At 39.6% G+C, this 19,159-nt stretch overlaps 1 protein-coding gene across 2 annotated transcripts in view; it reads left to right on the top strand.

Annotated features, from left to right (window-relative positions):
• Window positions 1-1,735: 1,735 nt before the first annotated feature.
• The window catches only part of OTUD7B (OTU deubiquitinase 7B), a 55,395-nt gene continuing 37,971 nt past the window's right edge, over window positions 1,736-19,159 (top strand). Inside the window, exon 1 of one of the 2 annotated variants that reach the window (XM_008585582.1) lies at window positions 1,736-2,031. The gene's annotated coding sequence lies outside the window, so the exon portion shown is untranslated. The remainder of the gene's footprint in view (window positions 2,032-19,159) is intronic. The other variant, XM_008585583.1, reaches the window with a different exon arrangement.

The raw sequence follows: 19,159 nt of genomic DNA, 5'->3' as shown, positions 1-19,159 counted from the left end.
AATGCCAAACAGTAGCCCAAATTTGCTTGAAGCCCAGGCCAAACGGCTTTGCTTGCCAACCTGTATTGTAGGTCCTGGGCATGCCCTGCGCAAGGCACTCTGACCTGCTTGGCCTTGGTATATTTGGCCCTAGGCCAAGTCCTAAATCTTCGACTCTAAACCCAAGGGTATCTCCAAGAGATATAGTCATCTAGGAAGTTTCCTCTCTTAGGTGTCAGTTTTCCAGTCTGAGCTGGATAATTCTAAAATGTCTGTGCTTTACCTCTCCCCTTTAAAAACTAAGGACTTTAGGGTCGGCCCGTGGCTCACTCGGTAGAGTGCGGTGCTGATAACACCAAGGCCACGGGTTCGAATCCCATATAGGGATGGCCGGTTCGCTCACTGGCTGAGCATGGTGCTGACAACACCAAGTCAAGGGTTAAGATCCCCTTACTGGTCATCTTTAAAAAAAAAAAAAACAAAAAAAAACTAAGGACTTTAGGAAGTATGAAAGGAAAGAAAAGTTGACTGTAATATTTGTTTTTACATAGGCTTAATGGGTACAATTTAGACAATAAACATTATTTTGACTATGTAAACCAGGTGCCACAATGTTAGGAATCTGAATTAAAATTTAGGATTTCTTTGGTTAGATTATAGCAGGGGCTGGCCCTGGTTTATGTTTGTCATAAAGAGGTATGTATTAAATGGCTCTTCTTACCTGAAACAGTTCACATTCTTCTAATATTTACTCATTCATTCAACAAATATGGAAGGTCTAGTATGAGGCAGGGATGGCTTATTCACGTTCTCATTGCCATAGCTCATTATTACTCTCATAGTATATATGTGAGTTCTGCCATATTTTACGAAATTGTACGATCTTTGATGTCTGGGATTATGTCTTGTTGATTCTGTACCTCCAATATTACTGAGCATAGCACCTTGCACATAGTAGGAACTTAAATACTTTAATTGGATTATGCTTTAATGTTGTAAAAGGCATTACAAACAAAAGCGCTACATAACTTTTTTTTTTTTTTTTTAAAGATGACCGGTAAGGGGATCTTAACCCTTGACTTGGTGCTGTCAGCACCACGCTCAGCCAGCGAGCGAAGCGGCCATCCCTATATGGGATCCGAACCCGGGGCCTTGGTGTTATCAGCACCACACTCTCCCGAGTGAGCCACGGGCCGGCCCAATAACTTTTTTTTTGATTGTGCTAACAATCTAAGGCAAATGTGTTAATAGGGTATCATCGCTATACAAGTAAATAAATATTAAGTGTTTATAGAGAAGGGTATCTCACTTCCAGAGCGAAGGAACAAGGGAAATGCATAACTGGGTGGAGACTGGTTTGGAAGAAGCGTTAATTTTCCTCTGGTCACTCCAGAATGACCGTGTAGAGTAACTAGAATTTCAGTCTTATTCTAAAGTATCCCTCTCACCTTTCTAGAACTACTCCGCCCCTTTCTGCCAACCGATTCTACCCCGAAGTCTCGAGTCCACCCTGTATCCCTCCAGCTCCGGTTCAAGAATACTCCAGACCAGAGGCTTTAGGAAAGCGAGCCAGGAAAACACGGGGTCAAGCGCGGGGCAAGAGCCAAATTGGCCGCAGCCAGGGGAGCGGCGCTAAGAGCGGGGTTGTTATAGGGCGGGGCGGGGCTGCTATGGGGCGGGACGAGAGGCCCAGGGGCGGCTTGGGTGTCACCACCAACCCGCTCCGGCCGGAAACTGGTTCTTGTTTCCGGCCGACCGGCCGAGAGCCACCGATACCGAACAAGCCGCCGGAGTCGGAGTGGCGACGAGTTGTGGAGCAAGGAAAAAGCCATTAAGGAGACCAGTCCAGACCAGTCCCTTCTGGCTGCAGCTCCAGATCCTGTACGAGCAACAGCCGTGGTCTCAGTCTCCGCCACCGCCTCCGCCTCCATCGTCGTCGGGGGAGGGGCCGGCCGGACCCCGGGGTCACTGCCGAGGAATGAGGAGAGGCGGCCGGGCCCCGCGCTCCGCCCCGGCCTAGGGCCTTGCCCCGGGAGCCGCGAGGGTAACGGAGTCCCCAGCCCTGACACCCTCCCGCGCCCGCTCCCGCCCCTCCCGCCTCTTCAGACTCCCAAACTCTGCTCCTTTGATCTCCACTATCCCCTTTCTCCTTTCTGATTATATTTTATCCGAAGCCATCTCCCCTCGGCACCCCCTTATCGCCCTGACGGCTCCTTGCTTCGTCCCAACCTTTTCCCCTTTACTCCTCCCCTTCACCTGCGTCCCTCGTTCTTCACTCCCCTCCCCCTCCTCCGTTCCTGGCCTCCCTTCTTAAGCTGTGCTGGGCAGTTTGGACGATCCCCCCTTGTCAGCTGGGCTTTTGGGGAGGGACGGTGGAGTTTTGGGGTGGTTAAGATGCAGGTTACTACTCCCATAGTAGGATAAAGTTCATTTTAAAATCTCAATATAAAGTAAAATGAAAGAAAACAAGCTTGTTCTCCCTATCGATAGTCAAACTGAGGTGCGTCCAGTAATGGAGGAAGGGAGAGAAAAAGACATTGTGTGTGTAGGAGAGATTCTAGGGCAAGCTTATGAACTTAGAAAAAAACTCAAGTTACCATGAGCCGATGGAAACTTTAGAAGCTGATGATGAGTAAGCCGGGGGCTGCGTGATCTCACTCTTCTCATAATTACTAGGTTAACGGTGTGGCTCCGGTCGGGATGGAATGGGATTTGTTTACTGGGCCGGAGTATTTTTAGCTTGTCGGCTCACAGGACCAGCGCTCAGTTTCTCTCCCCCCTCGTGGTAGTCTGTCTTACCTAGGTAGCTTCTTTGGGCACAATATAGATGTAAAAATTTGAAAGCTGAAAGAAGCTGACTGATGAAATTTTATGTAAGCGGTTCCCCCTAAATTTTTCAGGGAGTTTTCTTTTCATGAATGCAAAACCAAGAATTAGCAGAACTTTGACGTTTACTTTTTAATTTAATTTTTTATAATTACTAAATGCTTTATTTAGAAAATCAGAGGCTTGTAATTTTTCAGTCTTTGGCTTCACGTACTATATATTAGGAGATCTTTTAGGGCGCTGGATGCCTTTGTCTTTCAGAACTTATTTCAAAGGTAGGAAAAGACAGAGTAGGAGAAGTTCAAGTAGTAAGACTAGTCCAAAACGATAGCTAGTTTCTAAATTATTTTTAAGCGTTTTCTATACTGTATAACCTTTTATTTTTTACTTTTATTTATTTTTTTAAAGATGACTGGTAAGGGGATCCTAACCCTTGGCTTGGTGTTGTCAGCACCACGCTCAGCCAGTGAGCAAACCGGCCATCCCTATATAGGATCCGAACCCGGGGTCTTGGTGTTATCAGCACCGCACTCTCCCGAGTGAGCCACAGGCCGGCCCTACTGTATAACTTTTTAAAACATTTAGAAAATTTCCTTTCTTGTAAATGAGATTGCATTCCTGATGAGACAAAGAAGACTGTAATAGGGGACTTATGCTGGGTGGCTAGAGAGAATCAGACATGTTGTTAAACATTTGCTGTGCATAATTTACAAATGAATACATTATAGGCAAACAATGAAGAATTAATTATACTCTTTGTCCTCATTGTTTTTCAAGCAGTTCTTATAAAGTTATTAACCAACCTGCTGTGCTAATTATTGATATTTTGAAGGCTGAACAAAACTGTAAAATAAATTGATGTTGCTGAATACCAGTCTGTGGTAATTTCTGCTAGCTACTGAGCATGCCTGGCAGCACCTCTCCAACTAAGTGGCGAGTTACTGTGTACTTAGAGATTACAAATGAATACAAATATTAGCTCATGCTAGGAATAATTGAGAAGGTAAATATGCTGAAAACATATATTCCAAAACCAAAATAGATTTTTTTTTCTATTTTTCCTCCATTTTGGATTATCAGCACCTTTCTGCCAATACCTATCCATTAACATGAATAATTTAGAATTGAATAATTTAGGATATCTGCTTTGGACATTACACATTCAAGAAGGAAGGAAAGATGGGAGGAAAATAGTTTCCAAACTATTACTAATTTTTGTTGTTTTTGCTTGATTTGACTTATCTCTTTCATTTAATACCAAAGTCTCCTTCAGGAAAAAAATGTAAAACTTTGCCAACGAAAGTGATCTGCTGACTTGTATAAGGCAGGATGGCCAGTAATGAATACTAAGTGTTAGTTGACTTTGGTGGTGTTATGTCACCAACAACTTGGAAGTTTTCCTGAAGCTTTATTTGCTTAATCTCTTTCTTTTGAGACCCCTGTTGAAAAAAGATTTAATTTTGAGACTAAAATTTTTAGGGCTGGCTGGTTAGCTCAGTTGCTTAGAGCACAGTGGTATAACACCAAGGTCAAGGGTTCGGATTCCTGTCCTGGCAAGCTGCCAAATCAAACAAAAAACTATCAGATAAAATCTAATTTTTAAAAATCACATACACCCTCCCAGAGTCTGTTGACTATCAATAATTGTTTTAATCTGTGTGAATTGGTTGGTGCCAATGTTAGTGATGCTCTCTGGGTAAATTCTGTTTGTATTTTGTATCTAGCAACTTCCCCTAGTTCAACTGTATATTTTATTCTAGGAGGTGGGGATTGAAGGGGTTGAAGAAAGCTAGGAATAAGTAGGGAGCAGCCCAGTAGCTTACTGCTATTCCCAGTTCTCAGAAGGCTTCGTTTGGAATTTTGAGATTCAATATATGTAACCAAGTGAATTATGATGGAATAATTCAGTATTAAAAATGAGTTTTCAGATTGTAATGGGGGCATTAAGTGCCACTTGTTAAAGTTTTGGAGCCCCTGAATATCTCAGGCATGCTAAGGATGCTGGCAGAGGCCATTATAATTTTGTGTGTGTGTGTGTGTGTATTTCTATAGGGAAATACCATTCTCCCTATCCCAAACACTCATTCCACCAATGGGAAAATACTTTGAAATGTGACTTTAGCAATGTCTTTCCTATGGGAACATAGCTGAGGAATAATAGACTGTGGAATCTTCTCAGTAGCCCTTGATAAATTCAGATAATTGAAAATTTGTATAACTGGAAGGTAGATACAAGGCAGTTTTATCATGAATGCCTGAATTCAGTTGATTTTTTTAATATGATAGAAGGAAGTTGATTTTTATTTTATTTTATTTTATTTTTTATTTTTTTAAAAAATGATGACTGGTAAGGGGATCTTAACCCTTGACTTGGTGTTGTCAGCACCACGCTCTCCCAAGTGAGCTAACTGGTCATCCCTATATAGGGATCCAAACCCGTGACCTTGGCGTTATCAGCACACACTCTCCCAAGTGAGCCACGGGCCGCCCTGGAAGTTGATTTTTTAAATAAAAATTCTTAATGAATAATGGTTGAACACTCCTGTGGATAAAGCAGTCTCTGAGCTCCAGTGACAAGCTTTGGGGAGATATAAAAGATGTAAAGACAGGTGTCCTTGCCCTTGGGGGGGGTAGGGGGTAGGTGGTATATAAATGGGAAGGCAGACTATTATTATAAGCTTTAGCATCTAGGAAACAACATAAAACCAAGCTTAATGTGCTATAAATGGATTATCTAAGAGCTGAGAAAACGAAGTAACAAGAATCAATGAGAAATTAGGGGAGATTTCTGAATCAGTAAATTTTGAAATGGACTTGGGAGGCTATGGATAGTCATAAAGATATAAGGGCTATGGATTTAGATGGACCTTGTTTCAAATCTTGGTTCTACTTTTTACTGTGTGACCTTGGATAGGATACTTTCTATCTTTACAAAATAAGTGTGAGCATTCAAGTAAATGAAATAGTTGCCTTGTGTTAAGAATAAAAGAAAGGATCTTCCAAACAGTATAGAATGTACAGTGTGCAGTGATGGTATGAATGACTAAGTTGTGTGTGTGGTGAGGAGAAATAAATGAGAGTGACTGGAGAAAATGTGGGTTGGTCAAGCCATGGATAGAGCAGGCAAGAGGGTGGAGGGGACCCAGAGGCTGGACTCTGTTATGTGTTTTATAGAAGGGTCAATAGAGTCATTGTAGGTCCTTGAACAAAGGATGGATTTAATGAGACATATTGAACCCTTTCACCCAGGAACTCAGGGACAAGGAGTCAGGCAGGCACCGGTACATTGTGACTCTTCTGCTTCTGTTTTGTACCAATCTGGCCTAAAGGGCTATAGCCAGGAGACACAATATTTCTTATAGAGGTTTTTGTATTTACATACCTTACTATGCTGAGCTCTGCTTGTGCCTGTCTCACGGTGCAACAACCTCTGGGGAAGTCTCAAGACTGTGGCTGGATTCTCCTTGAGCTTATGGTAAGGGCAGCATTATGTTTCAAGTGCACTTAACTTTCACTTATCTCTGCTAATGTAGGGAGCACTGGTATCAGTAATTCAGAATTTAAAGAAATTTCTTGGTCTGAAAATGCATTATTTTTTAAACCAGACTTATTTTAGTCTTTTTTGGGTTGTACTGATGTTGAAAAGAATTTGCTTTTCTAAGCCTGTATTACCTGATGGTGAGGAGAATACACTGATGGTGAAGAACAGTCGATCTTGTATTAAAGATTTGGCTCAGAAATCCATAGAATGAACTATCCATTTGTGTGTAATTAAGACTAGATTATATTGAGTATGTTAATGTAGACCAGTTTTTTTTCAAAATCTTTGTGGGTTCAGTGTGGCCTCTCAGGCTGTCTGCCTTACGCCTAAGGATGAGTGGTAGATGACACATTTGTTCTAACCAGAATCAGTATCCACTCACAATGTTTGGAGGAATCCTACTCGTTATGTTGCATTGTTGAAAATTAAGCTGGCTTTCTCAAGGGACTTGGGCTTTGTAGAGGCTCTTCCAGATATCAGCTTCACTGAAAATCTGCCACATTTTTTTCTCCTGAAGGAAATTTGTTTGAAAATTATGGCTAATTAAAAATTTTAAAAAGGGGCCGTCCTGTGGCTCACTTGGGAGAGTGTGGTGATGACAGCATCAAGTCAAGGGTTAAGATTCCCTTACTGGTCATCTTTAAAAAAAAAAAAAAAGAAATGGGGAGACGTGTCTACATTTAAAAAGTAAACAAAATCACACAGCGTCAGTTGACTTGCTTTCCTTCATCCCTGCCACTCTCCCCTGCTTCCTCATAATTATTACCAAGCTATGTGTTTGTGATGTCAGGAGCACAGGATTATTATTTACTTGTTGAATCAGGAGAGAACCAAGTCAAGGGTTAAGATCCCCTTACCGGTCATCTTTAAAAAAAAAAAAAAGAAATGGGGAGACGTGTCTACATTTAAAAAGTAAACAAAATCACACAGCGTCAGTTGACTTGCTTTCCTTCATCCCTGCCACTCTCCCCTGCTTCCTCATAATTATTACCAAGCTATGTGTTTGTGATGTCAGGAGCACAGGATTATTATTTACTTGTTGAATCAGGAGAGAGTAGTATTTCTGAGCTGGAAATCAGAGGTGGAAAAGTCAGGAATATTATTTTGTATAGCTAGATTGGGACTGCATTTTAGGATTATGAGGGTACTTTAAAAGTTCATGGAAAGATTCATATTATCTATTTTTCCATGAACTTTTGAAGTACCCTCATATGTCTTATCCCTTTATTTCCTCCTAAGAAATAGATTTGGATAGGAGAAATTACTAAACTTATTTTTAGGGACCCCCTCCCCCCCATGAGTTTAGTTTCATGCTAGGTGCAATGGAAGATTAGGAAAAATGACAACTTTGTGCCCTTGAAGAACTTACAGTCCAGTTGGGAGTAAGGGAATAGGAAGGAATGAACACCTATTGAGCCTTTATTAATATGCCAGACAAAATTCTAATGTGAAAGTATATTATCAATTGCATAGTATAGACTTCATGCCATAGGTACTTTGGGAGAAGAGTACTCAGTTGTGAGTGATGTCATGAAGGAATTATAACTTATTTCAGATCTTAAAAAATAAATATAAGTATTTAGTATAAGAGATGAAGAGAAAAACAAAATATCATTTCATTTGGAGCTGAGAAGGATCAAGCAAAAGCCTGGAAACAGGACCGTACCTGAGATGTTCTTGGGGCAGTAATGAGACTGACCTGAGTATCAGTGAGTAGTAGTGAAATGAAGGTGGGTAGGTTGGTTTGGAGCTTTATTTATAAGGGGTCTTAAAAAGTCAGGCTTATAAGTTTATATTTTATTTAATTTTAGTTTTATTGTTTTTATTTGCTTTTTAATTTAATTTTATTATTTATTTTGTTTTTTACTTGTGGTTGTTTCATTTTTAGGTTTATATTTTAAGTGATAGAAAATAGGGAACCACTGAGGATTTTTTATTAGGGTAGCAACACCTTGACAGTAAGACACAGGTTGGCTTGGAGGGAAAGGAGATTGACACCTGGGGTGTATGAAGTGATGAGGCCTGAGTTAAGCATTGTGGAGGGTGGGGTTAAAGAGAGGAAAGAATGAAAAAGATATGAGGGAAAGATTGAAATGAGTGAGGACTGGATGTGGGAGATGAAAAAAGGTGATGAGTCAACTATGACTATGACATATTAAGCTTGGGTGTCTGAGACATGACTGAGATGAAGTTAGGAAGTTTTCCTCATTTTTAGGGAAGTATAATGAGTTCATTTTGGGATGTGATGGATGTGAAGTGGCAATGAAATGTCCAAGTGAAAGCTGTTCTGGCTGTGAGAGTTATGAGCCTAAAGCTGGGGTAAAGGTGGGTTTTAATGAGTTTGGAAATGCAGTTTTGCAGTTCATCGGCATACACATGATAGCTGTAGCCAAAAGAATTAGTAAGCTCTCTAAGGCCTAGAGCTTATGGAAAGAGTGGAAGGGCATAGTGGTACTGATAAACCTGAACAGGTATATATTCCCCACTCACCAGGCCATCTTAATTGCTTCTTTCTTCCCCTTTCCTGTTTTCTGTACCTCTCACTCTGTCAAGTGTCCATTGACTGTCTCCTTTCTTGTGAGTACTGTCCTAGGCACTGAGCAGATGGAGATGAGTCAGACGAGGTCTCTACCCACAAGGAGCTTATGGGTCTAGTGGGAGGAGACAGATGTGTAAATTTATAGGTGGAATAGATACTGTTATAGAAGTATGTAGGGGGAGAGAGGGAGCCCAAAGGCTAATTCTGCCTTGGGCATGCAGAGGTTGGAAAGAGTCTCCCAGAGGAGACGACATTTGAGCTGAATCTTGAAAGATTAGTTAAGGATCCTACAGATGACGGGGAGAAGTACACTCCAGGCTGAGAAAACAGCGTGAACAAAAGCTTAAAGGAACGAAACAGCTAGACTTCTTCAGGTAAATTTAAGTAGGAGTTATGGCTGGAGGATAGGGTTGGAGGACAGGGATGAGGCTGGAAAAGTAGCCAAGGCTAGACTGTGGAGAGCTTTATCTTGTACTGCAGTAAATGGTGAGCCATTGAAGGATTTTAAGCATCAGATGATAAAATAAGTTTCACATCCTAGAAAGATTATGTCAGTAGTGTGTACGGTAGATTGGAGAGGGACAAAGCAAAAGGCCTTCATTATGCTTACCCATAATGCATTTGTTAAGAGTGATCATGTTTATAGAACCATGGAATAGGAAGGAATGAGAATTATTAGGCTTTCTTAACCTTCCTCATTCATTTTCAAATGGAATACCTGAGGTTTACTCAGGATCACAGAAGTAATTTAGTGATAGTTTTGTCTAGAATTCAGTCTTCACTGGCTGGTATATGATATGTAGTCAATAAATGTGAGTCCATATCTCTGTTCTCTCCCAAGTCCCATTCCAGCCTTTGTTTCATTCTGCCACATTGCACTGGGCTAGAAGACAGTGGGACTTAATGTCATTCTATTCCGCTGTCCTTTTTTAGCAGTCAAAGAAGTGAATAGTGGTATTTTCCTAGGTCTGACTGAGGAAGACCTGCCCTGAGAGTACCATTCAGAAGAGGGATTTTTGACCTGGAGCAAGTCGAGTACCCTGGAGTGGGATGAATAGGTTGTTAGGTTCTTTAGTTGTAATGATTCAGGTGCAGAAGAATGTCAAGATAGTTGTTTTATTGAATACATAGATGTGTTTCTCTGTCCTAAGTTCCCTTCAATTTGTTTTCTTTTAAACTAAGTTTTAGGTTATGCCATGAAACTTTTGTTAAAAGAAATAGGTTATGTATTGGGAACTGACAAAAAGTTTATTTAAAGAAAACAAGATTTTTCATTATATTTAAATTCTAAATCTTTCTGCCGTGTGTGTGTGTGTGTGTGTGTGTGTGTGTGTGTGTGTGTGTGTGTGTGTTTAAAGATGACCAGTAAGGGGATCTTGACCCTTGACTTGGTGTTGTCAGCACCATGCTCTCTGAAGTGAACTAACCAGTCATCCCTATAGTGAGCAACGGGCCTGCCCTGTGTTTTTAATTTCATTGGATTTTTGTGGAGGGAGATTGTTTGGTGTTAAGCGAGAGCTTTGATTTTGTGTTTTAATTATTTTCACTGGAGAAAACAGAAGAACAGGATAGAAGACAAATCAGAGTCCTTAGATTCCCCTGGGGGAAGTTGGGAGTCGAGAGTGTGGAATGATGGATACCTTCCATTGATAGGTCTTCCTCAAAACTTCACCGATTGATTTCTTTATGCTTTTCTCTGGACTCTGTCAAGGGCCTTGGTTTGGAAGCTGTCCATTTTTGTGGAGCTGCCAATTCATAATTCTTTCTCCAGTGGGCAAGGGTACATTTTGTTTTTGTTTGTGAGTGTTTGGGGAGGGGAGGGGAGAGAGGAGGTACAGAATAGCTACTCACAGAGAGTCCTTATCTGAATTCTTGTATAACTGGAAGTTTCCTTGGCTTTGTTTTGGGGGAGATGACTTGGTTATACCGGCATTCAAGTTATGTGGGAAGGTGGTTCTCACATACCTATCTGTTTTGGTATGGCAATAAGAACTTTCTTGTTGTCCATTATTGTCAGCTCCCACTCCACCCTGTTCTGAGTGCCTCTTGTGTTCACTGTGTGAGACATGTGAAGGCTCGTTTCTCTTCAGTCTAAAATTGAACTAATCAAGCTTTCCTCTAAAGTTTAGGGGAATGATCCTGCTCCTGACTATTCCTTTTGTGTTAATGACTCCCCTATTCTTCCAGTCACCTGGTTCTTCATTAATTTTAAAATTTTGCATAATGAGATATTTCAAACATTTTTTAAAAAGTTCAGAGGAAAAACCCTAACACAGACACTTTTGAGCCCACAACTGAAAGTTAATGGGTATTAACATTTTGTCATATTTGTTTTAGATATCTTGTTCTCTTTAAAATATAAAATGTTACTAAAATCCCACCCTGCATCTTTTCCCCTCTCCTCTCTCTCAGGAAATGACTACTGGCCTGAATTGTTATTATTCCATTTCATGTTTTATCCTTTTGTTCCCACATATTATATATTCATAAACAACATATAGTTTTGTTTTGAGATCTTACATAAATAGAATCATTCTGAATGTATTCTTCTGCAACTTTTTCTCTCAACATTGTTTTTCAGATGTGTTTACATGGAGATCTAGCTCATTCAATCACCTAATCTTTAAACCTGTTTCCTCCCAATGTAAACTTTCTCCTCCACAAAAACTTTCCTGATTTTTTTTTTCCTCCAACAGGATATGATCTTTCTCACTACTGAATCCTTTTGTTGGTACTCATCATGTGGGAGTTGTATATTCTTGTATTTTGGGTTATTTGTGCCCTTGGCTTGCCTCTTCTAACACACTGTGAGCTCCTTGGGAGCGGATAGTCTCTTTGTTCATCATGTGGGAGTTGTATATTCTTGTATTTTGGGTTATTTGTGCCCTTGGCTTGCCTCTTTTAACACACTGTGAGCTCCTTGGGAGCGGATAGTCTCTTTGTTCTTTGTATCCCTGTGGGGCTTGCCACAGTAACTTACACATAGTAGGCATTTAGTCATTGTTAGTGACTAAATGGTTAAATTAATGAATGCAAAAAATAAAGATCATCCTTTGTGTTGGTGAACTATTAGTTTAATTATGAATATTGGGGTGGCCCCCATGAAAAATAAAGCTTATAAAGAAACATCAGCACTGAAAATTATATAAAAATGCACATAAATGGTGAGAGCACTCAAGACTAACGTCCTGTAGGAGGTAAAAGCAAACATTCCTTAAATGAACTGGGAATTGATAGGTGATACTATCCCAAGGGGGAAACTCCTGGGAATTGATCTTGGTGGCTTTTGAGGCAGTGTGCTCCTGTGGCCAGACTTATTTTGCTACCTATCAGATTATGCTTTTGTCAGCAAAGTTTTGACACCTTCTTTGGAGATGGGCATTAAGAAAAAGCAGCCTATCTATTCAGTTACTAAATCCTGCTGAGGCCTAGGAATTCTTTGGTCCCTAAAGAAGAGAGTCTGATACATACCTTCATACATATATATGAACATACACTTTCAACCACACTTTTTTATTGATGAAGCCAGGTTTTATCTCAGCAGATTTTGAAGCATTTAATACTGTAATGTATGGTCCCAATATAACATTATTTTGGCCTCATGGAAGCTCCTCCTACTTGCAAGCAGGACATTAAATACAGTTGGCCTTCCATATCCGTGGGTTCTTCGTGGATTTTATCAACTGTGGATTGAAAACTATTGGGAAAAAAATGGCTGTACTGAACATGTACAAACTATTTTTTTGGTCATTATTCCCTAGACAATACAGCATAACAACTATTTACATAACATTTACATTGTATTAGGTGTAATAAGTAATCTAGAGATGATTTAAAGTATATAGGAGGATGTACGTAGGTTATATGCAAATACTATGCCATTTTATATCAGAGACATGAGCATTCATGGATTTTGGTCTCTGTGTGGAGGTCCTGGAACCAATTCCCCATGGGTACTGAGGGACGGCTGTATTAAATTGAGCTATATGAAATTGCCTTTTTGTAGGTAAAAAGTAGATAAATATTGGCAATTTTGTATGGTTAAACCTAATACATTAGGTCTATGATTTTCTCTTAGGGTTCTGAAGAGCGATATGATGGACCTTTTGAAGTAGGTAATTCTAAGTTCGTTTATACCTCTAAAATGCCTTTCTTGACTCCAATTTGTAGCTGACTTTCTTTTGCAGTTATCTTAGCTCAAATTTTTTATAAAATTTTTATTTCTGAGTACATATTTAGTATATTTGAGAAGGTTGTGGGGGAATGTGTGAGAATTACAGGCTAGAGTAGGCTTTGGGAAATCAGCCTGAGATGAAAACTTTTGCTGTGAATATCTACATGTATTCGACTGAGTTGGCTTTAATGAGCTTATAGTTCCTATGAGTAAATGACTTTTTCTCTCCCTTCCCTGCCACCCGCATGTCTCCTCCCTAGTCTTGATAAGGAAGATCTGGTGATGAGGAAAACCATGGAAAATTGCCTGTGGCCCTTTTATTTTATTTGGAGACTCAACAGGGAAGAGTGCAAGAGCCCTAGCTTCTAACACCAAACTCTGTTACCTTGTGGTTCCCAGAACTGTTCTTAGGATGGATGAGGGGAAGGGGATGCAGAAGTTAGGGGAAAGAGCAAAGAAACAGAGTGGATAGCAGGAGTTAGCATATATTACAGAATAGGATTGAGGAACAGGAATGGTAAAAAGGGGATAGGTATAAACATTTGAATAGATTCCGTTTCTTCTCATCCTTTGAAACTTGGCTTAGAATTCTTTATAAACTTTGTATATTAACTATATCAAAGTTGTATAGATATGGCTATCTATAGTATAGCCATATAGGTATCTAGAGTATAGCCACATATCATATCATATATCATTGATATATCATATCAGTGAAAAATACCATATGTAGAATGCAGCTTTGAAAGTATCAGTGTTGTGTTCTAAAATAGTTCTTTGAAAAGTCAGGGTCATTCTAGTGCCTTTGAATCATTAATAATTGACATCAAAGGAAAAGGAGAAGAGAATTCCCCTGAGACTTTATTGTTAATAAATCTTGATATTTATGTGAAGATAGTCCTGTGTGAGGAATTGAGGAAGGCGATGGAAAAATGCTGCTAACAAAAATATATTTTAGATAGCAAGTTCTCTTTTGTTTAAAAACTTATCTGCTCTTATGCATTCCTTTGTGAACATCTACTTTTGTCTCCTTTAAACTGGTAGCTCACCTGACTGTTAAACCACTCATTTCCCGAAATTTTCCATTATTACTAAAGGACAAGATTCTCTGACAGAAGAACACTTGGTCCTTATTGTTTACTGACCAGAGGTAGAGACTTCCCTTACCCCTGCTCAGAACTCTGAAAATAGAATTTGAGAATTAGACTTGAGTTACTGCATTCTAGCTTCTTTGGTTGCCTAAAATAAATTCCTGGCTGTTTGGCACAAGATGGCTTCTCATTTCAACACATTAAATTCCTTCTCTCTCACATCATCTTTGTAATTTTTTGTAATATACTAGTTTATTATGAAAATTAAGATTTAAAAAATAATCTATGCAAATTTCCCTTGATGTTTGTTGCCTGGTTAAGACTATAAATTCCTTTCTACTGAACACCTGCTGTGTACTGGAATCTGGGCAAGATGCACTAAGGAGATGCCAAGGAGGTATTACCCAGTAGCTAAACTAAATGAGTAGTGAGAGAATTGGTCCCTTGGGAATTTACATTGAGGGATAGATAGGACATAACTGCATATACATAAATGCATATATAGAAAAAAAGATGTGAGAAACAAATTCAGGCTATGTGGCAGTATATATATCGTCATATAGCATTTTATTTATTTATTTATTTATTTATTTATTTATTTATTTATTTTTTTTAAAAGATGACCGGTAAGGGGATCTCAACCCTTGGCTTGGTGTTGTCAGCACCACGCTCAGCCAGTGAGCAAACCGGCCATCCCTATATGGGATCCGAACCCGTGGCCTTGGTGTTATCAGCACCGCACTCTACCGAGTGAGCCACGGGCCGGCCCCTTTATTTATTTTTTAAAAGATGACTGGTAAGGGGTTCTTAACCCTTGACTTGGTGTTGTCAGCACCATGGGCTCCCAATTGAGCTAACCAGCCATTTCTATATAGGGATCCGAACCTGTGGCCTTGGTGTTATCAGCACCACACTCTCCCAAGTGAGCCACAGGCCGGCCCAAGACCCCAGAAATTTTTTTTTTTAAAGATGACTGGTAAGGGGATCTTAACCCTTGACTTGGTGTTGTCAGCGCTATGCTCACCCAGTGAGCTAACCAGCCATCCCTATATGGGATCTGAACCCAGGGCCTTGGTGTTTTCAGCACCACACTCTCCCGAGTGAGCCACGGGCCAGCCCAAGGCCCAGAAAATTTAAATGACTTATCCAAGGTAGTAGTTATCATCAATAACAAACACATTTATTGGATATCTGCTCTCTGAAAAGTTAGCCTCAGGTATAGAAACAGTTATAAATCACCAAGAACTAATAATTAGTTGTGAACACTAAATATTTGCATAAAGAGATAGTAATAGTTACTGAGTACCAAGTGAGGAATACAGTTATGTAGAGTTATATGAAATTTACAGGGAGTAGGTAGGGAAAAATTTTACCCTTAAGGTAAACTAGTCCTTACAGAAGAGAAAAGACTGGATAAGCATAAAGGTGAAGCATTCAAGGCAGGCAGACACTGAGCTGGGCCCACCTTGTTTGGGGGCAAAACAAGTAGATAATTTGACGCACAGTGTTTTGCCTAGGAGGGCAATGAGATCAGTAAAGTTGGAGAGTTAAATAAATTGGATAAGGCCTTAAATATTAGGCAAAGGAGTTTGGTTTATATACTTGTGAATAATCCAAGTAGAGAATTGCATGTGTAAGTTAGTATTTTAGAAAATTCATTGAGCCGTGTGGTGTAAAATGGGGGAAGGGAGACTGGTTAGAGGACTGTTATAATAGTCCAGGGAAAGGAATCTCTACAAAGGTGATGGTAATGAAGAAGGGGGAGATATTTGAATGATCTGAAGAGAAAGAAGTAGAATTTGGTAACTGATTATTGTGAAATAGGGATAGATAGGAACAATGCACACATTTTCAATGTGACTTATGGCAGCAGGGGATCTGAGTTTGGTTGGTTTCTTGTACATCTCTCCAAAGGGGTACTTTAGTTGAAAACTTTGAAAAGCACTGAGTCTAGCCTGACATTCTCAGTTAATACTGAATTCAGAGAGTTTAAGTGACTAGTTTATGTTTGCATGACTAGTAAGTAGTAGAACTTGCTGTAGAACCCATTCTTTCCATTGTTTAGTGCTCTTTTTAGTTCAGTAGTCCCCCCTTATTCTCAGTTTTGCTTTCTGCAGTTTGAGTTACCTGCAGACAACCACGATCTGAAAATATTATATGGAAAATTCCAGAAATAAACAATTCATAAATTTTAAATTGCCTGCCATTCTGAGTAGCATAATGAAATCTCAGGCTGTCCTGCTCTGTCCTGCTGCAGATGTGAATTATCCCTTTGTCCAGCACATCCATGCAGTATATACTACCTGCTGGTTAGATAAAAAAAAACATAGTATATATCGGGTTTGATACTATCTGCAGTGTCAGGCGCCACTGGGGGTCTTGGAATGTATCCCTTGCAGATAAAGGGGGACTACTGTATATCAAATTGCTTAAGAGGAGTGGGTCAAGTGGTTAAAAACCACTTGAGCGGATGCGTGGGAAATGAAATGAGAAGTTGAAGACCACATTATGATGAGGTTTAACCACAAACTGTTTCAGTTCTGCATAGGTTTTCCTTATATTTAGACACTAAATGTGTGTACTTAAGTCACTCAGGCTCATAATGCAACAGTGGCCTGGGTTTCTTAGATACCTTCTTCTGAGGTTCAGTTCTTCATATTCAAGGGAGAAAATTCCTTCAGATTTTGGATTTAAATGCATATTCTCTCTCACTTCCAATTTTGAAGATGAAATAGTTTCCCCTCTCCCCCACTGACCCCAAGTAGGTAGGCTGTTTAGGTTACAAGCTGTGGGTGAAGTAGCCTCAAAGGCTCCATTAATCTTTTTGGAGTAAAAGGAGCAGGAGAGTTTTGGACCTGAATCTTTCAGGCTTATTTACCCTGTCAACAGTTATAAACAATTTACTTACACAAGATCTCATTACCAAAAAAGGAGAGTAAATACTGTGACTCAATTGAGTATTTTGCTAATAGGGGATTTTTGAGAGTTGAGTAGCCTTCTAAAAGTCTTTTGTATTTGGTTTTTAAATATGTAGTCAGGTATATTTAACATATAGCTCATTCTTACTCTTTTTCATCTTTTTTCCCCCTTTGGCCAGGCTTTTATCTATCTGGTGACAAATAACTGAGAATTCAAAATAGCATTTTCTGAATCAACTGACATTTATTATGCACCAACACTGTTATTTAATTTCATGCCGAGACTAAATATTCCTGGACTTTACGACTAGGTCCCTAGTAGTAAACATTTTTCAGTGCTTGGTTTCTACAACCCTTATCTCATCTTATTCCTTGCCATGGTTCTTCTGTCATAATTTCTGACCTGGCTGGGGAGTAAAGGGAAGAAAACTTTACTATTTAATAGCAAGACCCTGTCCTTAGTTACACTAAGCACTTAATATATCACCACATTTAATGACCATAATTTCATTAGATAGATACTCTAATACCTACTTATAGATTAATTCATCCAAAATATCTATTACTATGGTTTACCACTGTTTAAGGTGCTGAGGATACCATGATTAATGTCAGATGAGGTCTCTGCTAAGGTACAGAAAAGTTAAATAACCTACCCAAGGTCACAAAGCATGAAAGTGTCAGAGCTAGGATTTAGACATAGTTGTGACAGATTTCAAAGGGAATGTCAGCAGCCATTATTATATTATGCATCTAATACATATTATACATGACATGTATACATGTTGCATATTGTCTGTGAATCCATAAGTTATAAAAATAGGTGCAACCTACAGTATTTTTTTGTTAAAAAGATTCTTGATGAATACATGAAAGAGAATACAAGATATGCTGTCTTGGCACTGACAAGCATATCTGCCCAATAGTGCTTTTTCTCTCTTCCCCTCCCTTCTCTCCACTCCCTCTCCAACTACTCATACCTGGGTATAAACTGTACATTGTGACCTGCTTTGACATTTGGATCTGCTTGTGCTTTGAGGACTGGAAGAGTTTTGTTTCTTTCTTTGACTTCCTCAAAGTTCCTTGCCCACTTACAAGTTCTTTCTTGTAGCAAAATGGTGAGTAATGTGTTGTTAACATTGTAATGTGGTCATGCCAGTTGGAATATTTTTTTCTTTTTTCTCAGTTGTCTCTGAAGGGTATGTGAGTGGGGACTCTTGGGTCATTCTTGCCCTCTGCAGTTCATTCAAGTAAAAAACATTCTTTGTGTTGAGAGGATCAGAAAAGAGTTTTGAGGTTGGGAAGAATGTCAAAACCAATGTCTTCTGCCGAGCTGAAATTCAGTTTTGTTAGAGTTCTAGGTTTATTCTTTAACTAGTTAGCGTTCTAGATTTATTCTTTAGTGTTATCCAAGAAAGTACTTGTTGTAGACTATGACCATTATCACTGTGTTTTGTACTTGGGATGAGTGGTGTTTATTCTGGAGTTAGCAGCTTAAAAACAGGCACAAGGATTTCTTTTGAGCATTACCTAGTAGAAAGCATTAACAAATGCTTAAGACTCTGAGAGTGAGGAGCTGAGTTCCAGTCGGAATTGAGTTCCAGTTGTGTTCTCAGGAGTAATTAGATAGGATCAAGGCTGCAAGTATTAGAACTATTTGGTATTGGGGATCCAGTCAATTTAGTATTGGGGATCCAGGATATCTGGGCATGGCTCCTGAGGTTAATGAGATGGTTTATGTGGATGTATCTAACCCACAAGTAATGCATGGTACTTGATAGATGCACAATAAAAGTTAAATCTTAAAAAGTTACTTAAATGCTGAATGTTTTCAGTTTGTCTTCCTATGGTGGCTTCCTCATTGTTTTTTTTTTTTTTAAAAGATGACCGGTAAGGGGATCTTAACCCTTGACTTGGTGTTGTCAGCACCACGCTCACCCAGTGAGCCAACCGGCCATCCCTATATGGGATCCGAACCCGGGGCCTTGGTGTTATCAGCACCGCACTCTCCTGAGTGAGCCACGGGCCGGCCCAAAGTGTTTTTTGTGTTTGTTTTTTTTGTCTTTTTTTTTTTTTTCGTGACCGGCAACG

This window comes from Galeopterus variegatus, unplaced genomic scaffold (genome assembly GCF_000696425.1).
Source record: "Galeopterus variegatus unplaced genomic scaffold, G_variegatus-3.0.2 Scaffold3622, whole genome shotgun sequence".
NCBI lineage: Eukaryota > Metazoa > Chordata > Mammalia > Dermoptera > Cynocephalidae > Galeopterus > Galeopterus variegatus.
The sequence above is the reverse complement of the archived record's forward strand: the minus strand, read 5'-3'. Positions and strand labels throughout refer to the sequence as shown.